Consider the following 13,947-nt stretch of genomic DNA (forward strand, 5'->3'; position numbering starts at 1 on the left):
TGCCATTGGATTAGAAACAGCATCTGGTTTGAAAGAGCAAATAGAATTGGAGATGTTGGGAAGAGGCCGAGTTTGGTATTTGTTTTTCTTCATTTTCCTTTCAGTGGATGGTCATTCATTAAATATCCTTTAACTTGCAGGAGCACGTGGTTGTTCACCAATATGTTGCAACAGTAGCTGAAGATGTATTACAAATAGTTATGTTGACTTTCTCACACCAATGCAAAATTCAGAAGAAAACCTGGATGACCTCAAAAAAAGACTTGCTTATGAGTATTTTGAAACAACTTATCACCCATCTTTTTTCTAGGGGGACGACAACAGAGTATCGCATATATAGAAGAAGAGACAGATAAAGCAGTGTAATGTTCTCATAAGGGCAGTAGTAATGTTATCTACATATTTTCTGTGGGCTTTATTGATATTGCCTTAAATCTGCCTTCAAGAATGCAGGAAAGTTGTAAAATGACGTATCTCTTCTGGCAGTCCTTGTCTCCATTAGGTAAGTTTTAAATTTTTTTATATTATTTTTTTTTTAAAAGAGAAATCAAATCTCATCAGACACATTTCATATGGAACAATATTCAGTATCATGTTTTTGTTCATTTGTTGTTTCTGTTGCTAAAAGGCCATAGAGTTAATGTTCTAACAGGGAGGGACAGAATTAAATGAAAATGAACTCGAAGCATCTTTCCTATTCATTAGCACCCGCTGAATTAGTTATGGGAGTAGTCATATTTCTTCAGTGGCAAAATATACAGCTCCATTTAAAAAATGGTAAGACAGCTGTTGTCTCTGGAGTCTATGTGTGCAACAGAAATTATCTCTTTAACTCTGGTGTGATTTCTAGAAGGTGATTCTCTGGAAGGAATGTGTATTCCAAAGTAAAGGATGGGCACTGTAAGAGTATAAGAGGCATTCAGGGAGGATTTCCCATGAGTCCAGAAACAAGCAAGAAAACACAGCCCCTACCTTGGAAATAGCTTCAAAAGGCTTCAGCACTTGCTCCAAAACTGTCAGTGGAACTAGAAATCTGTTTGAAAAGGTAAGTAAAAGAGGAGAGTAAAAGACATATCAACAGCCATTCTGGCCTCTTCTCAGCACTTGCACTTACATGCGTCATTGGCCTTAGCGTCAGCCCTTAGCAGTGCTAAAGAGTATGTTGTGTCGTTCTTTTATGTTTTCCAGATTTGAATGTGTTCTCATGCTTCCGTGAACATGTCCAGTAAAATGAAAGCAATTATACACTTTTTTCATCATATGGCAAACAACATGCTAAATTGCTTCACCGTTAAAACTGCGAGAAGTTTTAAAGTACATACTGTGAAGGCAAGTTGTGAGCCAAAGGGCTGGCAAGATGTGGCCGCTGGGGATCTCTAAGGAAGTTTGACCACATGTGCTCTTTCAGATGTATCTTTGTGAATGTTTTCTTCCTGTGTGAATGTTTTCTTCCTTCCTTTCTTTAATGATGATTAACAGTAATTTTGGGTATACAATCTGTAATGTACAGTCACTGGAATAACTACTGCATGTGAGTACATGCTTAGATGTATTATTAAGACATCTCAGTACAGTGCAGCTGTGGTCATAGAATCACCGAATCGTTGAGGTTAGAAGCGACCTTCAAGATCACCTAGTTCCAACCCCCTTGCCCTGGGCAGGGACACCTCCCACTAGACCAGGCTGCTCAAAGCCCCATCCAGCCTGGCCTCGAACACTTCCAGGGATGGGGCATCTGCAGCTTCTCTGGGCAACCTGTTCCAGTGCCTCACCACCCTCACAGTAAAGAATTTCTTCCTAATATCTAATCTAAATCTCCCCTCTTTCAGTTTAAAAGTGTTACCCCTCATCCTATCATTACACTCCCTGACAAAGACTCCCTCTCCATCTTTCCTGTAGGCCCCCGTTAGGTACTGGACGGCTGCTTATCTTTTAGCTTGTTAATGGATATGTCTATTTCTATGTAAAAACACTCTAAACTGTACTATGAAAATTTATTCTTGATAATACTCATTTAACAGAACATGGTACTTCCAGTTTTGACAAAGAATACCAGTATTTGTGAAAAATCACATTTAAAGAAAAAGATTATTTTTTATTTTACTTAAAACATCTCAGACTTATTGTAATTGGGATCTACATAAAGCACTTGTGCATGGGCAGATGAGTCCATCCTGAACACTAACAGCTTTATGATCTTATTAAATATTTTGTCTTCTAAGACATTATAAAATTTCCAGGGTTTAAAAGGCACTTCAGCTACCTGAAGATTATTAAGTCTAACCAAAAGGGGTGTATGTGGCAACAGGGTATTTGAAACTTTAACAAGGATAGCTCCTGTCCCAGTTATTGAAAGGGTTAGTCTAAGTTTGTAATTTAGGACTGCTTTTTGAACACAGACTGTTCTCGTATTTCCATTTGGTTCACCTGATTGAAAGCATTTATATTGATCTGTATCTGACAAGCTTTTCATCAAGGGTCAGGCACACCACAGTGGGTCAGGCACATGTAACTTTTAGACCAAATCACTTTGGTACTCCCTACAATATCCTCAAAAGGCTACTGAAAGCTCTGATGCTGGATGCAGCTGCCCTTCTATTAAGCCATGGCAGCTGTAAAGAGAGTATCAGAGTATCTGCATCCCACTTGTTTCCACCAGCAGTCCAAAGCATTGACCGCTGGTGCTGCACATGCGCCCAGAAATCCTAACATACTTTGCAGGTGCCATGAAGGAAAGGGTTACTTACTGCAGTTCAAGGACCAGAAAAACAGCAAGGGGCAGAGCCGACCTGTGGCCACATTGTCTGATATTTAGTAATTTGTTTATATACACAGGACAGACTTACCCTGTTTCTAGGTGGGTGAAATGTAATGCGATGCTTGCTGTGAACTGAATCAACAAATTCATTGTATCCATAGACAGCGGGCTAAAAAGGTTACATGCATCTTTAGTCAGAGTGAGAGCAGAAAGTTTAAACAAATCAAGAATGCTAGTAATGCATTGCATTTGCTTTTCTTTTACAAGTGAGTACCATTTTGTGGCAGCAACAAACTCAGTTTCAGAATCATCTTTGTAGTATCTGACAATGCATTTCAGGTTCCATAATGCAGGTACTTCAAGGGGAAAAAAAAAATAAAAAAAATTGGATGGGTCTGGTTAAAATCAAACTTCATTTAGTGTAAAATAAATTATGTCAGTTTGGGGGTTTGTTTCTTTTTCCTTTTTTATAACAAATGGTTGAGTCATTGCTGGATCTTTTAAACTGTAGTGGTTTGTTTTGATTGCATTTGGAACTATCTGGTGAAAATGTGCAAATCAGCCACCCTAGAATTTAAATCTTCTTGTTGATTATACAAAAATGACATATACACAGAATGCTTGTTTTCATGACCCTCTGTACCATAAACATACAAAGTAAAACTGTTTTGTTGTACCCCTGGGAGGGACAGCACAGAGTCCGTGGCTCAAGGAAAGCAGACCCCTGTTATGAAACACAGATTAGGTACAGCCTGGGAAACAGATGCAAAAAATTACTTTTCCTACCTTCACAGCTTTTCACTACCTTTCCTTCATAACTTTTTTGTGACAGATATTTCTGAGGTATTTTTTTGTATGCTCTTTCTTCAGCCTGTGTACAAGTTTTGTAATATAGCCCTTGCCTTGTAAGACCTAGACTTTCCAATGGCAGCAGCTATTCAGAGTACAATTTTAGGTGTGAAAATCATACGATAAGTTACCATCTCTGTACAGGAGGTTAGTAGTCCTCCAGCCGTGTTAATACAAGTAGCAAAATAAGGTAAACGGAGTAGGGGGGGGAATCCCCAAGACATGTGGAACTACTGAGAATTAAAAAATAGCTACTACATAATGCCAAGTTTTATTTCCTTTTTAAAAACCAAACAAACAAAGAGACAAACAAACCACTAACAACTAGGATTTAAGAATTTACTTTTCTATACATTCTATGTATTCTGTTCATTCTATGCAATTTCTTATTTTCAGGACAATGAGTATGACAAAAGAATACAAAAAAAGTTATACACAAATATGAATACATACAGTGAAAATACACCTAATTTGAACAAGGCTTTTGTTCTCAGTAGGTCAACAGTGCAGATATACTTTTTCGCTTATAGTATCAGTATTTCCTCTCCACTTCATACAATTACGAATTAGGCATAAAAAAAAAAAAAGATCTTTCACCTCCAGATTAGCATCTTTGTTATCTTAACTATTTCCTTAAAGAGAATTCTTGGCCAGAAAAACCTAGAGAAATGACTCCTTTCTTTGTCTGAAAAGAAAAAAAAGCATATTTGTGGCATACCTATATCCCAGAATCAATCCAGACAGATCTAATAGATCCTTGTTTAACAAATTCTGTGTATTTGAAAGACAGCTTTCACCCAGCCTACAGAATTGCACAGAATTTAACTTGGTTCTACAGCATTTTGCAAGTAGAAATATCTGGAGATTTCTCCAATTTGTATGCATAATTTAAGGCTTTCGGGATACAAAAATTCTACCTTTAAAAAACCCTCTCTGAATTCATACGACTCAACATCAGCTGAAAGGCTTAGCCTGAATGTATAGCCCACAATTTATTTACCCCTAACAGAAAGGAGAAGGAGATGCAGAACTACTGTTCATAATAAACTACATCTTCTTACATCAACTCTTGTAACTTGTTAAGTGACAGCTCATTCATCCTGCACCTGCCTGGGGAGAAAAGGTATACAGATACAGAAAAACAGAATTAAATCGAAAAAAGAAAATCGCTGTGATATAAGAATAAATATCCAAGTACAATATTTTCCTTGGAGATTAATGACCACTTGGTGGATGCTAGACATTAATGACAGATAATTCTTGACTGTCCATCTTTCATCTGTCTGTTTCATCTGTGCCATAAGTATGCACACAGTGTGCCCCCATGCACCTGCACCTAGTTCATCATAAAATATGAAATCAGGCAGGAGCAATCTGCTGTTAATAGTTAGGATTGAAGAAGCAGACATGAGGCTAAGAGTATGACTTAGCAGTGGGAAGAGTTGGCTGGCTATGTGTCACTGTAGTCTTCACAGTTTCAGAGGAAAAACTGTAAAAGAAGACGCAGACGGGCAAAAAAAGATTTGCTGTAAAACTGCCAGCCTTGCAGTGGGGCAGGAGAAAAAAAAAGTCTAAGTGGAAAAACAAGGTGAGGACGGAAAGAATCAAAACTGTATCGAAATCAGAAGGAAGAGACAAAGGGAGAGGGGACATGAAGATTAAAGTCCTAGTGAAGAGCACCAGAGAGAGAGGGCAAACAGGCAACGATGAAAAGCACCAGTCAATCTCAAAGAAATAACAGGAAGATCAGCAAGAAAATTGTGCAGTATGAAAGGCAAAACAAAAGACTAACCTTTCAGCTGAGAGTGAAGCCAGAGCTGCAAGTCAACTGGAGAGATGAGACTAAAGATTTATGAGGGTAAGGACATAAGAGAGTCATCAGTATGGAAGTTGAAGTCCTCAGAGAGAAAGAGAGAAGATACCAATGATAAAGAGAGGTCCAGAAGTCAATGTCTGAAAGGAAAGCTAACAAAAAGCAAGAAAACAGATAACATATGGCAGTACAATGTCGAGGAAGTACAGCCAAATGCAGAAATGTCTTTCACAAAATGAAAAAGGTTGAAAAAGAGAAGAAGGAACACAAGAGACAGGGGAAAGAAGACTAAGCCAAAGACCCTGGGGTTTTGATGCAGGATAGAAAGGGGCAAGAGATAGATGGATTCTTCACATGCAAGTGGCTTCAGAGACAGTGCTGGAGGAAGAGTGGTAGTTCTCTACTTCAGACAGACACTGGGGAACTAACCACATACAAAGGAATTATTTCCAAGAGAGGAGCAGCTGTTCTAGAGCTACCAGTAAATGGAGGAAAAGGAGGCAGGTATGATGTTAGAAACCAAAGCAGGGCAGATATTGCCATGAATGGCAAGAAGAGCCTTCATATGAGATCTGAACTTCTACTAGATTTCTGCTATAACATCTTAAGGCCTTGACTTGTATTCCTATATCCCCAGGATATGGAACTTGGAAAAAACCAACCAACCAACCAAACAAACAAAACGAGAAATGAGGGCGGAAGGGTAAAAAGATGGCAGAGAAAGGAAAAACAGCACGGCAAGGCAAGGAGAGGAGGGGAGGGAAGAGGAAGAAACAAAGTATTTTATGAGGCTGTCGGAGTGAGAGAAAAACTGCATTGAAGTCAGCAATGGCATGGGACTAAGTGTATGGAAACAGGAGTCAAGGAGTGAAATCAGGGGGACAGAAAAAGAAGCGAGAAGATTCCACTTATGGGGAAGATGAAATAAAACAGGAAAACTTCAGAAAGGGTAAAACTGCTGCTGTTTTTCTCCTGCCTCGGGAAAGATGCCTAAGAAACCAGTGCAATTCATTATCAACTTAATGCTTCAGGGATTAATTTTACTTTGAATTCTCGAGTTCCTCATGGCAAAACCCCTGGAGCCAAATTCTGGTTTTGTTTAAATACCTATAACCACTCTGACCATTAGACTGTTTCTTACACCGACGACCTACTGCACTGATGCCTGGACCAGGCATTTGCCAAGCTTTGAAAGCAAGATGTCTGGACAAGCTGTCAGTGCTTCTGTGCAAATCAGCTGGGCACCATGGAGGCAGAGTACTTATGGATTTACAAATGTTGATATAGGTGTATTTATACCACAGCAATTCCAGTAAAAATTATACAAAGTCACAGAAGCACAACTGAGAGCAGAAGGTGGGTTCAAAGGACAAGTGCACAAGGGAGTGGATGACACCATTATGTGACATGTTATTTGTATCTGCAGCATATTTATGTTCATTCATCTAGGGATGTAGATGCAATTGTCCTACCAGAAGTTTGTATGTATAACACAATTCATGTTAATAACAAATAAAACACTTTCACTAACAGTAAACTAAACCCAAATCTTCATTCATCACTCCCAGTAATATAACATTCATAGATGTACTGGTACATGTGCTTGTCAACAGTCAGTCATTAACACTCTCCTATAACTACCATTTTATGATATAAACTATTCGTTTGCATTTGTCAGTTAGAAATCAAAAGCAGCATCAGATCCCTGGCTTCAGTTCTTTTTCATTCACAAGGTATGAATGAAACATAAAAGCCAGGAAAATACACCACCATATTAATCCTTTCTGTCTCTCTTTCCCTTAATGCACATTTTACAATTATACATTTAAAATGCATCTAAATACAAATGTATGTGCCTGCAAATATATTTCTCTTAACTATTGCAGAGGAAAATGATACTAAAAGTTTTGTATATGCTTACACTAATACCTTATTTTTGCAGATAAAGAAATTTGTATTTCTACATTGTATTTTCTTAATTAAACTATTCCAATAAAACATTACAGAGTGGCACAGTCAGTACTATTTTGAATTTTACTATAGTACTAGTAGCTGGAAAAAAAAATTTCAGAAGCAGTATAGCAAGTCCGGTATTCTTATAAATGCATTTCCCATGAAAATGATAGAACAGAATACGGAAGATTTCTAGATATCACTGAAAATAAAACCTCATGATATATTTTAATTCACTTCTGCAAGCATTCTCTGATATATTGCCAAGTGGTCATTGAATTCAATAATCTAGACAGATTACTAGAGGACTTCTATTTTTAGGGATCCGTCTGGTATTGTGGCAATTGCAGCTGATCGGATTACTGCTATATCCTAGCTGTGTAAAATGCACTGATGCTGCAAGAGAAACCTGTACTACACCACTCTAGTTGCAATTCCAGGCTGATTGCTGGGAGCATATATCCTAATTTATTTTCAAACATCATTACTTTATAATTAATTCATGAAAACTCATGCCATGTTTAAATTCTATACTTTAACTTTTTGTATCACGTGTAATGGAAGAGAGACTGACAAATCGAGGGACTGTGAAAGTGGCTCCCTAATATTTTAAGTAAAGCCACAACATGAAGATTTGTTTAAAAAACAAAAATAATCCAAAACACATCAGACAAAAACCAACAAAATACCTACTTTCTGGAGTGTTAAAAAAAAAAAAAAAAGGAAGTTTTTCTCCTGCAAGTGTCAACAGCTACATCTAGTGTTTTTAGGCAGTACAGACAATTTCTCCTACATCTAAGTCAGGAAAAGCATTATGTATTCTGCATTAAGGGGAAAAAAAAATATTCTCCAATGTAAAGCTATGTAGCTTACAGCATGCGCTTCACTGAAGCAACTTCTTTTTTTTATTATTTTTATTTTGTGCAAATTAATCTGTGGAGACTGGGGTTTCTTTGTCATTGTAAGTTTTGAGTTGTGTATTTGTAAGAGTTTCATATATTACATTGGTGTATTTTTCTTATTAATAGGATAAATTATATCTATAGACAAAATTAACTTGAAATTATAAAGTCAAAATTCTAAGATTTACATTTTGTGGAGTGGGATTAAGCAAGCTCGAGTAATTTTCCACATGTTCATATCTGCATTCAATAGAAAGACATTGTTTCCAGACCTGGTTGGTGTACCACGGGTTAAAAAAATCTTCAGTTTTCCGTAAGACGAAGTGTCATGTTTTTAGACATTCTGGAAACATTCACCTCAATCTAATAGAGGCAAACTTGGTACATTTCAAACATTGCCACATACTGATAATTTCAGATAATGCAATAAATATTGCACACACAATTCTTCCCCTCTCTGCGCCCTCCCACACCCAACGCCCCCCCGCCCAAGTCTTTTCTGAATAACAGAATAGCGTTTGCAGGAATAATAAACAATGTATGGTATTTATTCATGTCCACTTATTATTTGGAATAAAGAAGTCTGGAAATAAAATTATCAATTCATAAATCAAAAGTATTTATTTGTCAATAACTTCACAGTAAATGAAATGTGAAACACCTATAAAAATTAATTAAAAATCACATAATCGTCCTCATAATTAAAGACACATGACTTCACAAAGAATGGAGTGTTTTGCTCTAAAATTGCAAAAATAGCAGAAGAACCTTCACAATTCAGTTGGACTTCTTGAAGTCTAACATAGCCTCCCAAGAACGTTATAAGAAATTTGAATTAAGAATAAGCATACCAGGCAAGTTCTAGCATAGGTTAGAAGATGATAAGAGGTGGTGGAAGAAAAAGAAAGTATTGATTTTCAAAATAGATAAAACTGAGAAGTAAGAAATCCAAACTTTCTGTTCATTCATCAATTTAAATTCATCAGCTATTTGGAAAAATCAAATGGTAGTTTTTGATAATGACCCACAATCATGTAATGTGTATAGGAATGAAGGACTAAGTGGAGTTTGAAATAAGCATAGTGAATTTAGTTGCAGATGCAGGTTATTATTACTAGAGCCATATAAATGCATATTAGACAATACTCATTAACTGCAGCTCTTCAGAAAAACTAGATTAGCATCACAGTGAACAATTCAATGAAACCTCTGCATAGTATGATAAAAGAATATACAAGATCTAATTTCTGCCCTTCTTTATTCAGAAAAATCCAGAAACATCCCGATCTCTTGATGTGTAAAGAATAACATAGAAAACAATACCAAATATGGTGATGGTCACCTCCTTTAGCTATGATAAATTACCACCACTTTTGTAATATCTGAATTCCTTACAAGCAGTTTGTTTAGCTTTTCTATACTTGGTTGAGCTGAATGAAGGAGATACTTCAATAGATTACAAAACAAGACATTGAAAAATTAAACGCCAGATTTTCAAAGACCTTTTGGTGTGCCATAATCCAATGATTTTAACAAAAAAGAAGCATATAATAAATTCAAAAAGCAATTGAAAACATTCTGCACAGATGACCTCTGGAATGGAGATGGAAAACCAGTTTAATTTCCAAAACCAATTTGATGTCTTTTTATCTTTATGCTAAATAAACACACAGGGCTGCTTAGCTGTGTCACCTTGACATATCACCTTCCGTTATGGTATCTATTAGAAGTTCACCCTTATTTGCCCAAATCTGCTGAATACTAATCTCATAAGTACCTCTGCTCTGAGCCTCCTGTGGACGATACAAGAGACAGAAAGTCAGGCTGTAGAGTGGGTGGGTCTCTCTTTCAAGTGCAGGGTTTTGTGTCAGCACCCACACACGTTTGACATGTTTTTGGGGGGGTTGATGTTGTGGGTTTTTTTCATGTTCTACAGTTGTCTGTGTTCTACAGTTGTCTACAGTTCTTTCAGAAACCTCTCTTTGTATCCCCCCTTAAGAATACACAGTTCATTTTCCCCCAGTTCTTTCCTTTTGAAACCAAAGCTCCAAAAAAAGATATTGGATTAAAAAAAGCTGAACTGTTTTAGTCCTCATCATTCCAACAGCCTGGAAAACAATGCCCGGGTAAGCTTTTCGCCTGTTTGTGACTGAATTTTGGCTGTAATACGTTTTCTTGTCCTTGTTCTCAACTTACTCACGAGGTGGCACCAGAGTTCAAATTTTCTGAAACATCGTTTGGAAACTCCAAATGCCTTTTTCTAGCCTCCTGCAAATTTATCATTTGATTTGTCAGGCAAAGCCAAAAGGACCAGAATAGCATTCACAGTGAAAGAGAAAAGGGAAAACCTGTCGAACTGGTGCAGGAGATAGCTGATCAGAAAGTAATAATAAGCTAAATGTGACAAATGTAGCATTTCTAGTGCATTTTATCAAACAGTAGTGAAAAAAATGGTGCTATTTGAAGGAATCATTATAAAAGACTTTTTAGCTGATTAAAAAATCTCCATCCCTTAAGAAATCTTTTCCTGTCTTGCGTCACTGAAGATGAAGGGTGATTATTTCATTTACATTTGAAGCTGTGTCCTCACAGTACTTTCCTTCTTATAGGCTGCAAGTGTACAATGATTAAAAAAAAATCACATTTCAATCCTCTTGTTGCTTTTTTTGTGACCCCGTGGTCCCCTCCCCTTCCACCAACTTACATCATAGCAAGGAAGCCACCTCGTGAATTTTGCTATGGCCTTCCCTGTAAAATATTTCTGATATTTCCTTTCCTCTTGATTTAACCCCTCACCTCCACTTCTTCCAGCTTTAAATGGCTGGATGGCCATTCCCCATGAAGTGGATGGGCTACCACTCCTCAGAAGTCTTAGCTGAATGCAAAACGCCCCACCCTACTGCAATTCTAATATATGTCTTTCCAAGAAAAATACATCTGTCTGTCTTCAAAACATGACAGGTTACTTTCCCTTTATCCCGTTTACATGTGATTAAAGGCTTCTTTATTTTTGTAGGCTCTTATGAATGACTTTCCACACCTCAGAAGAGATATTATAAGATTCATACATTGTGTTTCACTAAAATGGTGGTGAAAATTACAGCACACTGACTATACCTGAGCAAGACTTCCTCCAAATAGCCTGAGTGAGCACTGAGCGGTTCTTCACAGTCTAACTTTGGTGTGATGGAGTTTTTGTTTTGTTTTGAGAGAAGTTTAGAAAGACTTGAAAACACCTTTTTATCCTTCCCCCCCCCCCTTTTTTTTTTCTTGTACTGATGGTTAATTTCTAATATTGATTAGGAAAACAGCTGCAGCAAATATGCAAACACTCCTCCCTGGTAGAAAGATGTGGACTCATCCCATGCCTTTAACCTTAGCACAGAGAGAAGCATGCTGTTGAAGTCCTTAGGGACTTACATGTCAAACTCATTTGCAGTGATTTTGTGTGACATTTTGTCCTTTGATAAGCAGAAAGATAGGAGCAAACTTTTCTCCTGTGGTAACCCAGCTTCTCAGTAATATTCTGACTAGAGTGACTTATACTTGGAGCTTCATTTATATTGCTTGGTTGAATCTCTTACTAATTTGCATAGAAACCCCTGCCTTATTTGTGCTGGTCCATTAAATACTCCCTCTCTCCCCTCAAACCACCCAACCACCCATCCCCACCTTGGGTGTGCAAGTTGTGGATAGCTTTTGATAGGTCTTTAAGACAAGGACAGTCTTTTCGTTATGCCAGGAAACCACCTTGCTGCTTAGGTTTTGCTGTAACTGAAAACTATAATTTTTTTTCATTTAGAAATATCCTTCATTTCCACTCAGACCATCAGGGAGCCTTCTGGCAGTGAAATGGGTGGTGCAATCACTCTGTTCCACAAGTATTAACCTGAGCCCTATTTTTTGCAGTGCTTGAAAAAGTTTCTGGACTATATTAGTTGGCTGCACATTTCCCATGGAAATTATGAGTAGTATAAATACATCATAACACTGAAGAAACTTGCGAAATGACCATATGAGCAGAACATTTTTTAAAAAAATATCTGTTTTTTTAAATTCATGTGGAAGTAGTAGCCTCACTGTACAGAAATACACATCTCTCAGGCAGAAGTGAATGTCTAGGGGGATTTAGCTGGCTTGCTGTGGTAGTAAATCTGTGACTCCTCATTGATACACCACTACACAGACCTCCACCAATTCTTCCTCTTCAAAACAAGCAGCATTTGAAGTCATAGAAATGGGCACAAACAGAAGACAATCAAAACGCAGCTACTCTTGCCTCAGCGAGCATATGTATAGAACTACAGTGAAATATCTTAAAATCAGGAGAGCTGTTTAAAATGCAGCAATGTACAGTAATGATTTCCTTCTGTTGCACAGTCCTGCAAAATTCACAATCAGATAATAACCATTTTTCCATTAATGACACACTTAACTTCATACTATCTCTTCCTTTACTCTTAATGAAAATTCTAGGTGCCCACTTGTTCACGTTTTGAAGTTGAATAGTTAGGCTGGGCGCTCTCAAAGAGCATGCTTTTCTGCTACCAGGCAGAAAAGGACCTGGGGGTGTTGGTCAAGATCTGCCTGAATATGAGCCAGCAGTGTGCTCAGGTGGTCAAGAAGGCCAACAGCATCCTTACTTCTATCAGAAATAGTGTGTCCAGCAGGCCTAGGGAAGTGATCATCCTTCTGTACTTGGCACTGGTGAGGCCCCACCTCACATAGTGTGTTCAGTTTTGGGCCCCTCAATATAAGAAAGAGAGCTGCTAGAGTGTGTCCAAACAAGCTGGTGAAGGGTCTAAAGAACAAGTCCTGTTAGGATCAGCTGAGGGAACCAGGGTTGTTTAGCCTGGAGAAAAGGAGGCTGAGGGTAGACCTTATCACTCTCTACTGCTACCTGAAAGGAGGTTGTAGCAAGATGGGTGTCGATCTCTTCTCCCAAGTAACAAGTGATAAGACAAGAGGAAACAGCCTCAAATTGTGCAAGGGGAGGTTTAGATTGGATATTAGTAAAATATTTCTTCACTGAAAGGGTTATCAAGCATTGGAACAGGCTGCCCGGGGAAGTGGTTAAGTCATCATCCCTGGAAGTATTTAAAAGATCTGTAGATGCGGTGCTTAGGGACATGGTTTAGTGGTGGACTTGGCAGCGCTAAGTTAACGGATGGGCTTGATGATCTTACAGGCCTTTTCCAACCTAAATGATTTCATGCTTCTAAAAAGAAAAAGACCACTTCAAATAAATTTAAATTTTTGATCATTCCTTCAGCTTTAATTGTAATTATTTTTTAAAAACCTGCTATAGAGTTTTTATTGTATTTTTTGCATCCTTTGGCTTCTCTGGTGAGCATACCTCTCGAAAAACAACTCTTTCCTATGCTGATGAAATCAAATTTTTTCCCTTTGCATAACTACTGCAATTCTCAATTTCACAATGACTGAAATGTTGAAACAAGAGTTTCATGATTAGGCCTAATAAGCTACTGGCTACAATTTAATTAGTTATGATCCATGCACTGAGTACAGGTTTGCTTGGTTATTTTATTTCTCCTTGGGTCCATCCAGCTACACAGGTAGTATCTCAAAATCCATTGACTGAAGTTTCTTCACTTTTAATAGGTTGTTACCCATGCCAAAGAGGTTAGCAAAACATATATGCTTTATGTGCT

This window comes from Chroicocephalus ridibundus, chromosome Z (assembly GCF_963924245.1).
Source record: "Chroicocephalus ridibundus chromosome Z, bChrRid1.1, whole genome shotgun sequence".
NCBI lineage: Eukaryota > Metazoa > Chordata > Aves > Charadriiformes > Laridae > Chroicocephalus > Chroicocephalus ridibundus.